Below are 6785 nucleotides of genomic sequence, written 5' to 3' on the forward strand. Positions count from 1 at the left end.
GAAAACCATGGATTAACAGTAAATAACGGCGGACTTATATCTAATTAAAAGGATATGAGATATATAAGAAGTCGCAGGGTTGACAGACCAGGTGGTGGTACGTGTTCTCATGGAGGTATTCTCAAAATACAGTTTAAGAAGCGGCTAAACGTGTTTAATGATGAAGCTGGAGTCACTGTTTATAGAAAGTCGCAAGTCTTCAACTATTCTAAAAGAATTATGATCATTTCGTGTTATATACAGACGCTCGCAGCATCGGAAATTAGATATTTATAGAACAAATTACAGCAAATTGAGGAATAAGGAAAAGAGAAGATAAGTGATGTATTTAATGGCGTGATTTTAATATAAATCTTACTTAATCTATGGAAACCCCACTGACCAAAACGCACAAATTCTTGGAAATGATGTACTCAACTGCGTATATACCTCTAATCAACCCGCCCTACGAGAGTAGACTCTTATAGATAATATATTTAGTGATAATATTTCTAATGTTGAAATGCTCTTCAGAGTGGCGTTTTATACTGAAATTACAGATCATTTCCCAATATTTCTATGAAGTAAGTAAATCAAGTTATTGAGCGTGAGCGTGACTTATTGCTTTATAAACGAATATTAATGAGGACACAAAACATAAATTTAACAATAAGATTAGGAACAACTGATTGAGAGAAATACTTCTCCTTCTGAAGATACTCAAGTATGCTTACACCAGCTTTCTCTGCAAATAAATAACTAAATTTATTTACGATTTTCTTTTCTAGAGGTTAAATACAAACAACAAATATAGGAATTAGATTAGCCACTGGTAACCACTGGGCTTATAAAATATCTATCAAAGAAAAATAAGCTTTATGTTATATATTATGAAGGCAAGCAATACAAGTCAAAATGAAATAAAATAAAAAAATTATAAAAGTCACCTAAATCGTTTGATGAGAATTACGCAAAAACGATATTATCAGAACTTTTATGGAAAATAGTAAAAATCTTAGCAAAAATCGTGGCAATAATTAAATCTTATTGTAAATAAAAATGTCTCTTCCTTCTATAAAATTTAAAATACACATTTGGTTCTAACCAGAAAAAGTGTATATTTCACAGACAAAATTTAATTAGTATTTTATGCAATGTAAGGTCCACTTTAGTCTGAAGCAATACCCAAAACACAAACTGAAGATCATAATTATCTCAAAGACCGAAACGCAAAAAAATTTTTTTTGTTAATCTGCTACCGTTACAAGAAGTGTCCTGCAATAATACAATCATTGCGAAATTTGTAGTCCTGGGTGGTGAACTTAGACCAGACATTATGAAGGTCCGAGATAAAGAATGATAGCTAAGTGCATTGACGCACATAAGTAATCTTTCATTAAAGACTGGGATTGTTCCACAAGAACTTAAACTAGCGTACATTCTTCCCTTATACAAAAATGAAGATCCTATGTTGTGTATAACTGTAGACCAGATATCGATATTGCCTGTGTTTTCTCCAATGTTTTGGAGCGTTTAATGTATAATCGAATCTGTGATTTCTAACAAACATGACATTCATATACACAACTACTCAATTTGGGTTTTCGAATAGAAACCATTCAACTTATATGGCATTAATTAATTTTAATCGATAAAAAAACAGCTGCCTTAAATCGGGGCGAATATGTCATAGGACTATTTCTTGATTTTTCAAAGGCCTTTGACACACGTGGATCATAATATACTTTCTTCAGAAAATTAGAGTATTATGAGGGGTAAGGGGCATTGCATATTAAAGTGGCATGGGAGCATTATTTAGAAAATAGCCAAACAATTTGTGAGATATAAGCGGGGTTAATGGTGCAAAAAAGACTGCTTGAAATGTGCGTGTCCCACCAAAGTTCTATTCTTGGGCCATTAACTTTTCCTCATCTATATTCATGATTTAGCCACTGTTCCAATAATTTATTTTCCTCATTTTGCCTGATTTACACTAATATATTTTTAAAGTGAAAGATCTAAATATCATTGAAAGAAATAATGGAATCACTGAATTAAACAAATAAAACTACGCTCGGGCTAAAAGTAAATAAAGTGTTTTAAATATTGTAAAAACTCATATATGATATTTAGTAGCTAAAAAAATAACGAACAACAAATGCGACGTTAGAGCTCATATAGACAATAAAAAAACTAAGACAAGTTAATCAAACTAAATTCTCTAGGAGTGATTATAGACAATTAAATTGTCATGAAAGAACACATACTCATATAGCCAATAAGGGTTTCAAGAGGAATAGGAATAGTGACAAAAATCAGACGTTACATTACCATCGACCAAACTGTGGTGAATTTAGATTATACTTTTATCTATCCTTATTTCACGTATTGTATTCACATATGCGGAAGTACAGCTTTGTCATTGCTTCAGAAAAAAATTATTAGGGCGTAAGTTACATTTTCACCGTATCGTGCTCATACTGAATCACCTTAACAAAATAGTTCTGGCGGGTATTAAACCTTAACAATATATTATATATTATGGTGGCCGTTTTTTATGCTACAACTGAAATCCAGAACTTCCTAAAAATCTTTAACAATTCTTTTCCATTTAAATTTTAACATTCATGGCTTATTACACCAGACAAAGTGAAAAATATTTACATAAATGTTGTACCACAAATAATCCGCAAAATGTCCATTATCCATACCGTGGGGCGTCTTATTTTTTGGGGAAAATTCAAGCCTAAAATTAGCATAAATACATTAAAAATGTCTTTGCATTTAAACGAGACGCGTAAGAAAGCTATATCATGACATAATATATGTTAGATATCTTCGCAATTTCCACTTATTGTTTCCTTCGGTTTCGGTAAATGCCACGAGTATTGATTTTTGCTTATTTTTTTTTTTACTTTTTTTATGCCTCCCTTACTGATATTGTAATTGTGTGACAGAAACGGGAACGCATAAATCCCTGTTCTGGGTTTCATTCCCCATTTGCCTTATATATATGCAAGAAAAAATTTTTTGCCAAATGCCTGTCAATAATTAAGAGCAATTGACGAACATATTATATGGCAAAAAAAATTTATTATTTTATATTATTATTTATTTATTATTTAAACGCCAATAAAAACAAAAAGAAAGTGTTAGAGATCGAACCTGATGCGTAGGAATGAAGTTTCAGCCGATTCGTGCACGCGAGCCTAGAGTTTATCAGAACAAACAGAACGACACTACTCAAATTATTATATAGATATACCTTGCCTCACGAGCAGGCAGGAACGGGTTTCTATAATATTCAGACAACAGCTGGTTAGTATACCGGCCGTACCCACGAGGACCAGTTAACTATCTCAATAAAGCGGGCCCACCAACATTGTGTAACAGGCTGGCGCCTATAGACCTCATACACGACAATACTATATAGTATAACATATGGAGAGAAGCGACCATGCAGTGAATGCCGATCGGCTGGGGTGGGGAGTGGAAGGGTCCAATGCCTGACTGTGCTTATTTTTTTATTTTCCCCGTGAGTAGTAGAGTAGTGAGTTAATTATCCCATTTCGATTGTGGAAAACCTTTGCGGCATGCTGGAAAAATATGAACTTGCTGGAACGACCACCGGCCTATTCCTCCCAGAATGCGACCAACTCGATCCGCGCGAGTTCGAGGCTTACTAACCCACGTGATCGACAGACGCGACCAATCACGACCGTGGCGCGGTGCGTATCGATAAGCGGGACGTCAGCGTCGCTGCGGTCAGTCGGTCGGTCGGTCCCGCCGAGTCCGAGCGATGCAAGAAATCTTTACATACTAATTACTGTGACGTCATCTGTCTGACCCTTGACCTCCCCACCACTGCTTGGAGAGAAGGTGGGAGACTCGGTGCCGTCGCGAGGTCACGATTTGTCGTTCACTGATTCGGTGGCGTTGGTTCGACCATCGGGGCGATGGACTGGTCACGAGTGATCGTTAAATAACAAAATTACATAACGTTCATGTGCCAAACTGCCTAAAATCAATCCATTATGATCCAGTAATTTACACCTAAAACTCTCCAGGTGGCAGCACTTCTCGCGGAGCATAGTCAGTACAAAGTCACGTGGGCGGAGCGCTCTGCTAGGTGGCGTTATTTTAATTAGTAGGTGGCGCCACTCCCCAGAAACCCAGCCCCTTCCCTTACTTTTAGCACTAGGGGGCGTCTGCACCTAATTTGTCACGACTCAAGTTACAAGTACAGGAATGAGACGTCCACGATATCCGTCGGAGACATTTTTTATGTATAAACGTACTTTTAAATTGTATATTTAGTAACGCGACATTAATTATTGTGATATGAATCAATGGCCAAAGATTTGAGTGATTTTATTGTTGTTATTATACGTTATTATAATGAAACCAAAGATGTGTCGACGATGACGTCATTATCGTGATTGATTAGCAGTTAAAGTGTTAATTCTAATCATTTGTAACTTTTATCTACCCTAGAGTTAGTGGAAGTACGTGTAAGCGCCAATAGGTGGCGTGCTCAGCTCACTGCCTGCAATGTTTTTTTACAATGACGGTAGTTTTCCCTTCCGGTAACACAGCACAGTCGGTTAATACTATTTTTTTTGTCAAATATAAACAATTTCCATCGTTCGTGTGTCTCGCGGTGCTGGCGTTGGCATGTATATAGCAGACGATTCACGTTCCTCGCGTACATCCGGGTACATCCACGTCCCAAGCAGAAGAGCGCATGTTGTGTGGCATCGAAAAACCATCGACGAATTTCACAGGACGTGCGAATCGAACGCGATGATGTCATCTTTCAATTGATTTTGTGTCGCGCAATCGCGTTGTGCGGTTCTACGGTGAACGCGCTAGTAATGTTCGCGAAGGCTTGTGCCAAATTTCGCCGCACGTGTTTGGACCGTGGCTGTAGGCATTATAACTTGGCAGCTAGTACGTGTAACGACCTGTGTGACGGAGGCGCGTGGTTTGGCAGCTAGTACGTGTAACGACCTGTGTGTACTTCGTTCATCGAGAGCATCGCTGTGTTTTGCGAAAGTTAAAAAAAACGTCCGATCGAGAATAAAAATGTGATATTAAACAATTGAATGGCGGTTATGCCTTCTTTCCTTACACCCTCTCCCCCACGCTTTCTCTCCACGCCCCTCACGCCCTCTCCCCACACCATCTATCACACCTTGTGCTCGCATACACATGGATACGCACGCACACGCGCAGACGACTTACTGCATGCTAACGTTAACGATAAGCATGCTGCGATTCAAGAGGCACCTCCTTCTCCTCCCACGCCCATCACTCTCTCTCCCTATGCCCTCCCCCAAAACGTATCGAACCACCCACCGGCTCGTCTATCAATCCCCGCCCATGCTGCGATTCAAGAGGCACCACCCTCTCCTCCCACACTCATGCTGCGATTCAAGAGGCACCTCCTTCTCCTCCCACACTCATGCTGCGATTCAAGAGGCACCTCCTTCTCCTCCCACACTCATGCTGCGATTCAAGAGGCACCTCCTTCTCCTCCCACAATTGGTATTACCCGCGTGTGAAGGCCGACCCCCTCCAGGGTTACAGCCCCCCTAGATTCGTTAACTGGTGTCTGTGCTGCGTCGGTGTTGAAGCACGTGACCATCCCATCCGTCCTGCTGATGGCGTGACAACCGCACGGCCCGCTGACAGTAACAAAATTAGTCTTAAAATTAGTCTTAGCATGAACTTTTTTGTCATAGACCGTTGATAGAAACGTGGTAAAGTTACACGGGTTTCTCATACGGGGTTTATGGAGGTCCGGTCTACGAGAACAAGTTAGGATTGATTTTGTTTCTGACAACGGGCCCCCAGTTTAGCAGCAACACACAATACACAAACACAGCGAATGCGGCAAACATAATAATTTTAATCGTCCGAACATGTTTCTAGTCTAGTTAACACGTTATGCTATTACTCGTTTATGTTCAACGTTTTATTGAAAAATTAACTTAAAAGTATTTAATAAAATCAAAAATAATAATACGTAAATAATTAAATAGTATCAAAATCTACTTTACTTGTTAGAGGGTAACTATTAAACTAATATCTCTTGTTCATACTGCAGGGGTATACATACACTGGGTGATTATATGACAACTGCTATCATCCTGCTTTCGAATTATATCAAAGTTCAATAGAATGGCTATCACGACAGAGTTAGAGAGACCAGGGAGAACGTTATAAAGTGTACTGCATGCAAACCTGATATAAGCGGTGTATAAAAATCATCAAGCGTGGCCATCCCCAATACATACACACGTACATCCAAAATATGCCTTATCCACATTTTATAATGTAAATTATTAAATAAATAAATCCCGTACATCGATATATTAACATCGTATCCTTTGTTACTCACGCCGTCAGTACTTTACTGCTGTCATCGTCGTCATCATCATCATCATCGTCATCGTCGGCACGTGTTCCGTTGTGCGTCATCATCGTCATGGTCACGAGTAGCTAGCGCCGGGCGGCAACTTAATTGCATATCACGACGTTGACGTTGTAATAAGAAGAGTGACACAGTCACTTGTTGCTGCCAGTGTTTAATATTATTATGGAGCATCAGGAGCAGCACCAGGGGCATCAGGGGCATCAGGGGCATCAGGGGCATCAGGAGCATCAGGAGCATCAGGGGCATCAGGGGCATCAGGAGCATCAGGGGCATCAGGAGCATCAGGGGCATCAGGAGCATCAGGGGCATCAGGGCATCAGGGCATCAGGAGCATCAGGAGCATCAGGAGCATCAGGGCATCAGGGCA

The sequence above is a fragment of the Priapulus caudatus genome, unplaced genomic scaffold, assembly GCF_000485595.1.
Source record: "Priapulus caudatus unplaced genomic scaffold, Priapulus_caudatus-5.0.1 Scaffold1020, whole genome shotgun sequence".
Taxonomy (NCBI): Eukaryota; Metazoa; Priapulida; class Priapulimorpha; order Priapulimorphida; family Priapulidae; genus Priapulus; species Priapulus caudatus.